This window comes from Natator depressus, chromosome 14 (genome assembly GCF_965152275.1).
Source record: "Natator depressus isolate rNatDep1 chromosome 14, rNatDep2.hap1, whole genome shotgun sequence".
Taxonomy (NCBI): Eukaryota; Metazoa; Chordata; order Testudines; family Cheloniidae; genus Natator; species Natator depressus.
In genome coordinates this window covers 46,788,467-46,800,732 of record NC_134247.1, presented here as the reverse complement: position 1 = coordinate 46,800,732, position 12,266 = coordinate 46,788,467, and the positions used below count along the sequence as shown (strand labels likewise).

At 60.4% G+C, this 12,266-nt stretch overlaps 1 long non-coding RNA gene and 1 pseudogene across 1 annotated transcript; one reads left to right on the top strand and one right to left on the bottom strand.

The window, feature by feature from the left end:
• The first annotated feature begins 1,051 nt into the window (after positions 1 to 1,051).
• Positions 1,052 to 5,142, top strand: LOC141998433 (uncharacterized). Its single transcript, XR_012641841.1, has 3 exons — positions 1,052 to 1,112; positions 3,045 to 3,092; positions 5,029 to 5,142. It is a non-coding gene; the product is annotated as an uncharacterized LOC141998433 (long non-coding RNA).
• Positions 5,143 to 5,759: 617 nt separating this feature from the next.
• LOC141998100 (antigen-presenting glycoprotein CD1d-like) lies at positions 5,760 to 11,710 on the bottom strand (annotated as a pseudogene).
• Positions 11,711 to 12,266: the final 556 nt, after the last annotated feature.

Below are 12,266 nucleotides of genomic sequence, written 5' to 3'. Positions count from 1 at the left end.
ACATCCTGTAGGGCCTACAATAATACCTGGCAGAGCTGCAGAAGGTTCACTCAGATGGGGGCCCTGGAACGGGTGAAAGGGACCCACAAACACACACAGGTGTGAGAGGAAGTGGAAGGGGGCTGGGAACCAGGACTCCTGGGTTCTATCCCCAGCTCTGGGAGGGGAGTGGGGTCTAGTGGGTTAGAGCAGGGGGGGCTGGGAGCCAGGACTCCTGGGTTCTCTCCACAGCTCTGGGAGGGAAGTGATGCCTAGTGGTTAGATCGGGGGGCCTGGGAGCCAGGACTCCTGGGTTCTGTCGCATTTGCTTGTGGAGAGGCCGCTGAGGGAGGCGCCTGTAGCCAGGAAGTTGCGGGGTTGTTTTGCAGAAGGAAAGAGATGCGTGTATTTCACAACCAGCAGATTCTCAAGGAAGGACGGATCCCAGTCATGGGGCTGGCGGATGGGGACTTTGGGTCAACCTTCTGCTGCGAACGGAACCCAGGAGTCCTGGCACTCCCCTCCCCCCACTCTAACCACTAGTCCCCGCTTCCCTCCCAGAGCTGGGAGAGAACCCAGGAGTCCTGGCACTCTGCATCCCCACTACACTAGCTTGCTCAATCCCCCGGAGCCCGGCTCCCCCTCGAGGGGACGAACCCCGAGCCCCATTCCCTGCCCCCAAGGCCGGCCAGGCCTCTGGGCAGGGAACAAGGCCTCTGGGGCTGTGGGTAGATTTCACACCTCAGCAGTGGAAATTTTGCCTCTGCCAGGCTCTCCCTTGGGGGCACCAAAGCTGCCCCTCCCACTTCCCCTCCACTTGGGGTCTCCTGGGCAGAGAACCCAGGTGTCCTGGCTCCCAGCCCCCCTGCTCTAACCCACCAGCCCCACTCCCCTCCCAGCGCTGGGGAGAGGACCCAGATGTCCAGGCTCCCAGCCCCCCTGCAGCCCTCGCGGGTGGATACAGCTGCCTCTTTAGCTTCTGGTTTTAACACTTGGGGGTTTCCGGGGCCGGGGAGCTGGAAGCAGAAGTTCCCCCACCACCCACAGGACACACAGCCCTTGCGGGACGGACGGACGCTGCTGGGGGAGCCGCTCGCCGGGCCTGGGGCTGTCCGCGGGGATGGGAGAGAATGGTCAGTGCCCCCTGCGCCGTGGGGCTGGGGGAGGGACCTGGCTGGGGTGGGAAGGCAGCAGAGGGGGATGGTGGGGCTGGAGACCGCCGAGGGGTGGGGGTGGGGGGAGGGAGAGATCGATGGTGGGGGAGGAGGGTGGAGAGAGATTCAAATCAACTGTCCATCCCGCCTTGCCGCCCACCCAGGGTACCTCCATCCCCCTCCCCCATCTATCCCACCACTCTGTTCAGCCACTCCCGTCCCTCCCTTCGTCTCCATCCACCCGCCCATCCATCCCCTGCCCCCTCCATCCACCTACCCCTCCCTCCCTCCACCCCCTCCAGCTACCCCTCCCTCCATCGATCTGCCCCTTCCTCCCTCCATCCCCACCCCCTCCCTCCCCAACCAGCTACCCCTTCCCACATCCATCTACCCCTTCCCCCATGCATCCACCCCTCCCTCCTTCCCTCCCTCCCTCCCCAACCCTCCCTCCATCCATCCCCTCCCCCTCCATCCACCTCCCCCTCCATCCATCTACCCCTCCCTCCCTCCACCCCCCCATCTACCCCTCCCCCCATCTATCTGCCTCTTCCTCCCTCCATCCCCACCTCCTCCCTCCCCATCCATCTACCCCTTCCCCCATCCATCTACCCCTCTGTCACGGAGTGTGGGGGAGTCCAGGCCCTGCACCCCTCTTCCTGGGATTCACTGAGACTCTCAGCCAGCCAGTAACACAGACGGTTTATTGGACAACAGGAACACAGTCCAAAACAGAGCTTGTGGGGACACCCAGGACCCCTCAGTCAAGTCCTTCTGGGGGAGCAGGGAGCTTAGACCCCAGCCCTGGGGTTCCCTGTGTTCCTCCACCCAGCCCGAAACTGAAACCAACCCCCCCCAGCAGGCTCCCTCCTGCAGCCTCCGTCCACATTCCCGGGCAGAGGTGTCACCTCCCCCTCCCCCTCCTGGCTCAGGTGACAGGCTCTCAGGTCTCCCCTCCCCAGGGCACATTCCCAGGTCAACACTCCCCCCTCCCTGCTGCATCACATCGTCACACTCTCCCTCCCTCCACCCCCACCCCCCATCCATCTACCCCTCCCTCCCTCCCTCCCTCCCTCCCCAACCCTCCCTTCCTCCATGTACCCCTTCCTCCCTCCATCCCCACCCCTCCCTCCATCCATCTACCCCTCCCTCCCTCCACCCCTCCCTCCATCCATCTACCCCTCCCTCCCTCCACCCCTTCCTCCATCTACCCCTTCCTCCCTCCAGCTACCCCTCCCTCCATCCATCCCCTCCCTTCCTCCATGTACCCCTCCCTCCATCTATCTGCCCCTTCCTCCCTCCATCCCCATCCCCTCCCTCCCCCAACCAGCTACCCCTCCCTCCATCCATCTACCCCTTCCCCCATCCATCCCCCCTCCCTCATCTACCCACCCCTTCCTCCATCCATCCCTCCCCCTCCCTTCCTCCATCTACCCCTTGCTCCCTCCCTCCCTCCACCCACCCACCCCTTCCTCCATCCATGCATCCGCACCTCCCTCCATCTCCACCCACCTCCATCTCCCTGCACCTCCCTCCCCCATCCATCACCTTCTCCCTCCAGCTATCCACCCCCTCCCCCATCCATCCACCCCTCCCTCCATCTACCCGTCCCTCCATCCACCCCCACGCCCCTCGTGTTATCCATCCCCTACACACCCATCTATCCATCCACCCCCCATCCACATCCTCTGGTCCCCACTGGTTTGAAATGGCTGAATTGTGGGTGCCTCGCCCATGCCCTGTGCCATGGTGTGAGACCCCCGGGACGTGGCCCCAAGGGGCAGAGCCTCCCACGGGGTGCGGGGTGTGCATGGAGCTGAGTGATCTAGAGCAGGGGGGGCTGGGAGCCAGGACTCCTGGGTTCTCTCCCTGTGCTTCCAGTCTGTGACCTGTGTCCCTTCTCTGGCCTTAAAGTCACACATTCAAGAGATGGAAACGGAAGTTGCTGTTTATGCCTGTCTGGTACGTATCTCCCTGCGTAACCCACCTGGTCAGCTACGGTGTGAGCCCAGCCCGGGGACCCCCTGGCAGGATAGCCCGTGGGAAGGGGGGCCTGGGTTTGGAAATGGGGCTCCATCCTTGCCTCTGGGAGAGAAGGAGCCACTTCATTTCTCACCCAAACGGGGACATTTGCGTGTGTGAGAGAAAAATGCCCATTCAGCCACAGCTAAATATCACTGAGTCTGCGTCAGTGATGCCCAAATTCTTCATTTCGGGGGGGGGACCCCGATGCTCAGGAATACTCAGACCGGGGCCGGTCGAAACGTCCTCCAGGGCTGGAGGCACCATGGGCGGTCCTCACAGGGCCCAGCCAACCCAGACCCTCCTTGACAGGGGTTTGGACAGCCTGGTTTTAAACCTCCCGGGACGGGGATCCCGTGACCCGCCCGTGGACGCCGATTCCCGAGCTGAACGTCCCCGAGACCTGGAAAGTTTGTCCTAATATCCAGCCACAGTCGCCCTTGGTGACCCTTGTCACGTCCCCTCCTGCTTTCTGTGGACATGCAGAATGGATCCCTGGCCTTGGTAAACCCCTTCACATGTCGGGGAAGACCCTCCCAGCTGCCCCCGCAACCTGCTCGTCAGGCCCACATGGTTTTTAACCTCTCCAGGTTTTCTAAACCGTGCTCCATTTTGTGGCTCTCCTCTGGCCTCGAAGTTTGTCCCTGTCTTTCCCGGAGCCTGACCCCCCAGAACGGGACCCGGGACCCCCGAACAGGGCGAGTCAGTGACCTCCCCCGTACGATGCTCCCGTCAATCCACCCCGGACGGACGGGGGCCTCTTCCCCACCCGCTTCCTCAGCGCCCGGCGCGGGGCTTGTTTTCTAATTGCGCCCCCGCCCCGCAAAGCCCACCCCCGCCCGCTCCTGGCCTGGCTCGTGCCCTTTTAGCCCGTTCCCACCCGCAAACAATCTTCCACCCCGCAAGAGAGACAGAGTCGCCCGCGCTCCGGAAAGAGAAATGAAAAAGTCAGTGAATATATTATGTACATAAACAGAATTCAGCCAGCTGCTGGGGTCTACGTTCATTCAGGCAGCTGCTGGGGTCTACGTTCATTCAGGCAGCTGCTGGGGTCTACGTTCATTCAGCAACTGCTGGGATCTACGTTCATTCAGCAGCTGCTGGGGTCTATGTTCATTCAGGCAGCTGCTGGGATCTACGTTCATTCAGCAGCTGCTGGGGTCTACGTTCATTCAGGCAGCTGCTGGGGTCTATGTTCATTCAGCAACTGCTGGGATCTACGTTCATTCAGCAGCTGCTGGGGTCTACGTTCATTCAGCAGCTGCTGGGGTCTACGTTCATTCAGGCAGCTGCTGGGATCTACGTTCATTCAGCAGCTGCTGGGGTCTATGTTCATTCAGGCAGCTGCTGGGATCTACGTTCATTCAGGCAGCTGCTGGGGTCTACGTTCATTCAGGCAGCTGCTGGGGTCTACGTTCATTCAGGCAGCTGCTGGGGTATATTCATGTTAGGCCATTTTTATGACTTCGCTGTAACGTCATGCTAGCTACTCTTGGTAACCAGATTAGGGATTTTGGGTTTCCCCACAAATTCCTGTGGGCTGGGTTTTTTGCCCACTTGTTCCTGCCCGCAGCAAAGCTCATGGGACCTGGGGGATCCCCGCCGTACAGCAGGGCTCCATGCCACATTATTGTCTCCCGCTCAATCCGTGGGCCATGCTCCCCACGCGGGACAACCCCCGGACCTGGTGGGCCCCCGGCTCGTCTCAGTTTCTCACGGCGGCTTTGGCTGCTCATCCTGCCAGCCCCTCCCGGCGGGGCGGCAGTGCAGATTTTACCAGCGCCCTCGCCAGGCCCTGGCCCCCAGCGCAGGTCCGGTGGGCAGCTGGGGGGACGGGAGCCTGGGGGGCGCCCAGCACTGACCACCTGTCTGGTAGGTAAAGACTGCTGCATCCCAGTCTGGGGAGTCGCCGCCGTGGCAGGCGGGGGGTTTGTCATGCTGGTTGTGATCCTGGTGCTGTCCGTCTGCCTCTGCCGGGCCCGGAGACGAGGTACGTGGGGGCTGGTGGGTTAGAGCAGGCGGGCTGGGAGCCCGGACTCCTGGGTTCTCTCCCGGCTCTGGGAGGGGAGTGGGGTCTGGTGCTTAGAGCGGGGGAGCTAGGAGCCAGGACTCCTGGGTTCTCTCCCCAGCTCTGGGAGGGGAGTGGGGGCTGGTGGGTTAGAGCAGTGGGCGCTGGAAGCCAGAACTTTTGGTTTCTCTCCCTGGCTCTGGGAGGGGAGTGGGGGCTGGTGGGTTAGAGCCGGGGGGGCTGGGCTCTCTCCCCGGCTCTGGGAGAGGAGTGGGGTCTGGCGGTTAGAGCAGGGGGGGCTGTGAACCAGGACTCCTGGGTTCTCTCCCTAGCTCTGGGAGCGGAGTGGAGATTTACACTGTTCTCTTTCTGTTACAGCAAAGAAGCTGGAGGCTTGGAAGGTAAGAGACAGGACTGGGAGGCACCGGCTGACCTGTGCTGGGGGTGGGGGGAGCCTAGGGCTGGGCTAGCAGGGGCTGCGGGTCGGGAGTGAGGGTCATTGCTCATTATTAACCCCTTGTGTTGCCCGTTCCCCCCTCCAGGGCAGCGCTGAGCTGGAGCAGCCCGAGGTGCATTACGCCTCCCTGCAGAATTTGGGTTTAGCCCGGATCGGGGAGCAGCAGCTGGAGCCCCCCGGCTCCCACCAGACGGACTACGCCACCGTGGCCGAACTGAAGGGGCTGGGGGAGGAGTGTGGGGAAGGGGCCGGCCAGCCGGACGGGGGCGCGGATCCCGGGGAGCTTGTGCGGGAACCCCAGGAAGGGGTGGCTGCCAACTGAGTTATACTGGAGGGGGTGGGGCAAGGGGGAGCAGGAGGGGGCGTCCCCAATAATGGAGGAAAGAAAAGGAGGACTTGTGCACCTTAGAGACTAACCAATTTATTTGAGCATAAGCTTTCGTAAGCTACAGCTCACTTCATCGGATGCCTTCAGTGGAAAATACAGTGGGGAGATTTATATACACAGAGAACATGAAACAATGGGTGTTATCTTACACATTGTAACCAGAGTGATCACTTAAGGTGAGCTATTACCAGCAGGAGAGAAAAAAACCTTTTGTCGTGATAACCAAGGTGGGCCATTTCCAGCATTTGACAAGAACTTGTGAGGAAGGGGTGGGGGTGGGGAGGTGAGGGGGGTGGGAGGGAGAGAGAATAAACAACGGGAAATAGTTTTACTTTGTGTAATGACCCATCCACTCCCAGTCTCTATTCAAGCCTAAGTTAATTGTATCCAGTTTGCAAATTAATTCCAATTCCGCAGTCTCTCGTTGGAGTCTGTTTCTGAAGTTTTTTTGTTGAAGAATTGCCACTTTTAGGTCTGTAATCGAGTGACCAGAGAGGTTGAAGTGTTCTCCGACTGGTTTTTGAATCTTATGATTCCTGATGTCTGATTTGTGGCCATTTATTCTTTTGCATAGAGACTGTCCGGTTTGCCCAATGTACATGGCAGAGGGGCCTTGCTGGCACAGGACGGCGTATATCACGTTGGTGGATGTGCAGGTGAACGAGCCTGCATTCAGTTTCTTAATGTTTTAGGCTTAGACTGGTGTGTTTTTGCTTTATTTTGTTGAGTGACTGACTTTGTTCTGTCTGTTATTACCCGGAACCACTTGAATCCTACATTTTACACTGAATAAAATCACTTTTGCTTATAAATTAACCCAGAATAAGTATTAATCCCTGGGGGAACAAACTGCTGGGCATCTCTCTCTATCAGTGTTATAGAGGGTGGACAATTCATGAGTTTACCCTGTATAAGCTTTATACAGAGTTGTGATGAAGTGGGATTTTATTCATCTTGTTATGCTGCGTGTGAGTCTTACTGTCCTAGACTAATACTGTGTGTGCCTCAGTTTCCCTGTGTGCTGCACCAATACTTCGGAGGTGGGAATTGGGTGTGTGAGTTGCTGGGTCCTGGGGGCAGGAGAGGCTGCCCAGCTGTCTGCACCTTTGTGACCTGGGACCCAGGAGGGGGGTGCGACCAGGTGACACCTTTTGCCCGGGAAGGGAGACAAAGAGAAGGAGGAGCAAAGGGGGGCGTCGGAGGTCAGGTTGCTGGAAGTCTATGTGGGGGAACTGGAAGAGGGGGGAGTCCAGGGTGTCTTGGAAAGTTGCTGATTTCTGTGCTAACAAGCTCTGTCCTACGCTGTGTTCCTGTTGACTAATAAACCTTGTTTTCCCGGCTGGCTGAGAGTCACGTCTGACTGCGGAGTCGGGGGGCAGGAGCCCTACGTGGGCGGACTCGCTGGGGAAAGCGCACGGAGGGGCGGGGGATGCGGAATGCTCCGAGGTCGGACCCAGGAAGGTGGAGCCGGGGGAGCTGTGTGTCCTGGTGACAGGCTGCTCCCCGAGAGGAGACTCCCCCAGAGTCCTGCCTGGCTTCGTAGGGAGCAGTTCCCAGAGCAGCGGCCGGGGACCCTGTGACACCTGGTGCTAGCGGTGGGATAAACTGCACCCCATGGACAGAGCATCCTGCAGTAAGTGACCAGGGAGCAGGAAAACGCAGGGGGATTAGTGAGAGACGGGCGGGCTGGTGGCTCCCAGAGGTGCAGGAGCCTATGGCTCAACCCCGAGAGAGAGCGGACCCCTGAGAAGGGCTGTCGCACTGAAGAGGTTCCTCCCAGGGATCGTGGGGAGCAGGGAGAGCACCGGCCTGTGAGTCGGTGACCACGTGGGAACAGCATAGAGATGGCCTGTAACCGTCTCCTTAAGAAGGACATTGTAGAGCTATGCAGAGAGAGGAGAGCTCACCAAGGCTCAGCTGATTGCTCGGCTAGAAGTGGGACTGTTCTTAATGTTTCCTCTGAATAGTGTGGGGGTGCCTCAGTTTCCCCTTGGCAGTTCTTAAGTATCTAGGGGGGGTGTGGGGTAAGGGTGTATTGTCGTTGCAGATCCCTAGAGGGCAGGTGTGTGCAGGGGTCTGGACACAGACAATGGCCGACACCCTGTTTCCTGGCCACTGATGGCCTGGGCCCTTCCCCCCTGCAAGGGGGGAGCTAAAGGGTTGGAGAACAAAGGGATCCGGTGACCTCCTGGCCCGGGAAAGGGACAAAGCCCAGAGGAAGAGGGGCGGGAGAGAGTTTCAGTTTGGGGCTGGCTGGGGACATGGAGTGAAGGGCAGACGGGGTTGTCTGGCTCACGGCCCCCCAAAATGGACCCGGCTGAGGGGTCCTGTTCTCTGCACCTACAAGCTCTGTGTTAGACCATGTCCCTGTCGTCTAATAAACCTTCTGTTTTCCCGGCTGGCTGAGGGTCCCGTCTGACTCAAGCTTCCAAGCCCCCAGTAACGGCCCACGCTTTGCATTGCGACAACAGGCCTCAGCGTTATGTTTCATAGTCCTAGTTTCCCATACGAGGGTGACAGCGTCATACCAATGGGAGGCCCACGCTCAGCCGGTTATAAGCTTTGTAATGACACCTTACAAGAGACCCGGATCCCAGCGATCCCACGGCGCCCCCAAGTGTCCAACGCCCCCTGAACGTCCCAGAGGGAGGAGAATCCCACCCCCCACCCAGGGCCCCGATCTCCCAGCGCGTTGATCCAGACCGGCCCTCGGGGGGCCCGCAGCTCTGGAGCCAGGCACGGATCCAGCCCCGAGGTCCATGTCCCCAGGAGAGGGGCCGATCCCCACGCCCGGGCTGGTGCCGCCCCCTGAGGCCCTGGACTCCCCTGGTCTAATGCCCTAGTAGCCCCTGGAAGGAGAGAGCGGGGGGGAGGGTTAGGGGGTGTAACGGTCCCACCCCCACCCCAGAGAGGGAGAGGACTCACCTGCGTCTGCTCCTCCACAGCACCACGGCCACGGCGGCTACGGCCACAACCCCCAGGGTGATGCCCACGGCCAGGCCGGGGCCCCAGCGTCTGCTGTGCTCTGTAAAACAGGGGGGGCCGTGCTGGGAACCGGAACAGAAGTATGGGCCCTTGTCCCTCCGCCTCTCCCGCAATTCACCCTGCTCCCCCCACCCCGACCCACTGCCCTCAGACCCCCACCCTGACCCTCTTCCCTCACCTCCCCTGCAATCCCCCCTGCACCCTTCACCCTGACCCACTTCCCTCAGCCCCCCATCCTGTTCCCTCAGCCTCTCCCGCAGTCCCACCCCTTCTCCCCCCACCTTCCCACCCACTCAGTTTCCCCCCACTCCAGTCCTGCCCCCCATCCCAGTCCTGTCCCATTCCCTGCAGCTCCTCCATGCTGCTCCCCCAATCCATCCCCCCACCCCCTCTGCCTCCCTGCGCCCCAATCCCGCTGCCTGGACCCACCCCCGTCCCACTCAGGATGTGCAGGAAAAGCCCCCAGAGACCACGACCGCACCCCCACCCCAGGGACGTGCCCCTACCCCAGGGGGTCGGCAGGCTCTGGCCCCCCAGGCTGCTGTGCTCCACCCGGCAGGCGTAGCTGTGCCCGTCGCCCGGCTCCACGGCCAGGGAGCTGCGCAGCTGGTAGGTGAGGTCCGCGTTGGGCAGGATCCCGCTGGAGCTCAGCCGCCCGCCCGGCCCCACCTCCTCCCCGTCCTGCAGCCAGGCCACGCGGACGGGCCGGGGGTAGAAACCGGTGACCCGGCAAACCAGCAGTAACGGCGCGGGGGTCCCGGCTGGGGGAGGCGCTCGGGCAAACACCACGGCGACCGGCCGCTCTGAGACAGGGGGAGAGAGACGGGGCGGGGGAGAGGGACGATTCAGTCTGAGCCTCAGGGACTCACTAGCCAAGCCCAGCTCCATGCCCCGGGGTCAGGCGTTGGCCTCGCTGTCCTGGCCAGACCCTGCAGTTACCAGTGGTGAGGGAATCCCCCTTCACTTCCTGTCCTAAACGGCTGTGCAGTGCGGCTATGAACGGCTACTGTGCTCCACCCCAGCTATAGCTGCATTTGTACACCAGGCAAGGGGTCCCTGGATAAACAGCCCCCTTGCCCCACCCCAGAGGGGGCTGCATCTCAGTCCAAGGTGAGGGATCTTTGTAGAAGCCGCCTCCGTTCCCAACCCCAGAGACGGCTGCATAGGAGCACCGGGTGCGGGATCCCTGTATAAAAAGCAAACACACCCCACCCCAGAGGTGGCTGCATGGCAGGGAGTGGTGTCCAACCTCCCCTTGCCTCTCCAGAGACCCTTTCCCATGCTGGACAAAGCTCTTGAGCTCACTGACCCACGTTCTCAGGAGAAACTGAATCTTGCTGGCTGGGCCCTTATCCCGGTTGAGAAGGTCCCGGGCGTAGAGCGCCAGGTTGTCCCCCCGCCGGGCAAGCCAGCTGCCTGCGTCCACGTCGAAGCTGATGAAGTCCTTGCTGTTCGCTCCGGCGTCATCGAATCCCCTCGAGGTGCTGTTGGGGTGCAGCTCGCCACCGAGGGAGCCCTGGGTAACGAGGGGTCTGGAACAGGAAGGGCAGGGGGATGAGGAGGGGCGTCCGGAGGTCCCAGGAGGGGGCAGAAGTAGAGAGACGGGGGAGTAAAGACATAATGTCAGGTGCCATGAGGAGGTTGGGCCACACGACAGCAGCGGGATTGTGGGGCGGCCCTGGCTGGAGTTCAGGGTAAGTTGCGGTTTCTGTGTAAAGTTCATTTTTCACGTGCATAATCAGATTGGCTTGAAAATCACTGCGTTACATCGGCAGAGTTTGTGATGCAAATTTGGGGTCCCTTGGTCACGGGGTTCCTGAGATACAGACCCCCGCCCAAATGACCTGCTTTCAAATTTCAGGGTACCTGTCAGGAAAGACCCGGAGCCTCGGCTCAGGGAGTGGGACGCGGGGCCTTTCCCTCTCGGAAGTTCAGGCCACAATCTGGCCCCAGACCTGGGTGGAGAATGGGACACGGGAGTTTCCCCTCTGGGGGCTGCTGACTCCAATCAGCCAAAGGGCCAGGGACTGGCTTTCTTGCCCCCAAGGACACACTCAGTGACTGTGGTGAGTGTGTCCATTCTCAGCACCCCGGGTGGGTCAGGGGAGGGATCCCCTCAGCCCGCTCCATACTCACAGCCCATTCCCTGCTGCTGAGCTACTGTGTTCACTGTAAGGATGAAGCTGAACAGGTAATCGTGGATCGGCAGCTCCAGGTCCTGTCACGGCTTCGGGGTCAGGCCCTGCTGGGCCCAGGGCTGCAGGAAGCGGACCTGGCAGGGGCTGCAGTCCAGGGAGTAGGTCTCCAGGTCGCTCAGCAGGGCCATCCCCTCCATGTCCGTGGAGCTGGCGTTGTGGAAGACGTCGATTTGGAGCAGCCGCAGGGTGACAGACGCTGGCGGGAGAGGAGGAGAGCCTGGGGCAGGGGGCAGGAAACAAGTGGAGGACAAAGCGGGTGGGGAGAGAGATTAATGAGTCTCTGTCCCGTAAACAATCCTGCACTACGGGGTCTCCCTGCTGATCCCTAACCTGCCTCCCCCATCCTACTCCCCCAGCAAGGGTCACTAGCCCAGCGTGGTACTTCCCCACCCTGGCTCTAGTATTACACCATCCCCACGCATCCCTGGTAGCAAAAACGGCGGGGGGGGGTCCCCACTTACCAGCCAGGACCCCCCATGCCCAGGGGAGGAGCAGCAAAGGGGGCAGCATCCTGGCAGGGGAAGGGGAAGCAACTTGATGTACCTGTTCAAAATGCTCTGTGTAAACCAATTCTGTGTCCTGTGTGAATGAGGAATGTGGGTTCAGAGATCCGTGTGAAGGCCATCGCTGAACCAGATGTACGAGGGGAGAACCGGAGACAGACGCAAGGGCGCCAGGAGGCTGCACCAAGCCCCTATTGAAACATCAGAGGAGGGCAGATTGATGACTCTAAAGACAAGACAGGCACCTATCAATGGGGACAAGAGACTGTGACCAAAACCAGCCGGGGGTAACTCCCCGAGAGACTTGATGAGAGAACAAGACAAAGGATGAGAAGGACAATTTAAGAAAACAAGCACTCGTCAAACGACAATTGGTTACAACATCACGGTGCAAAACTCATTGGTCCCATTAAAAAAAAAATCACTATTTAAACAGGGGGCCTGGCCCTGAAACGTTGGGACGGCGTGCGTGTGTGTGCGTGTGATTGAATGCATACGCAAATTGTTGTATCTTCAGTAAACGCGGCGTGTTGCCTTTTCCCCTGAAAAAGGTCCCCTGTGCTTCTCATAAGCAT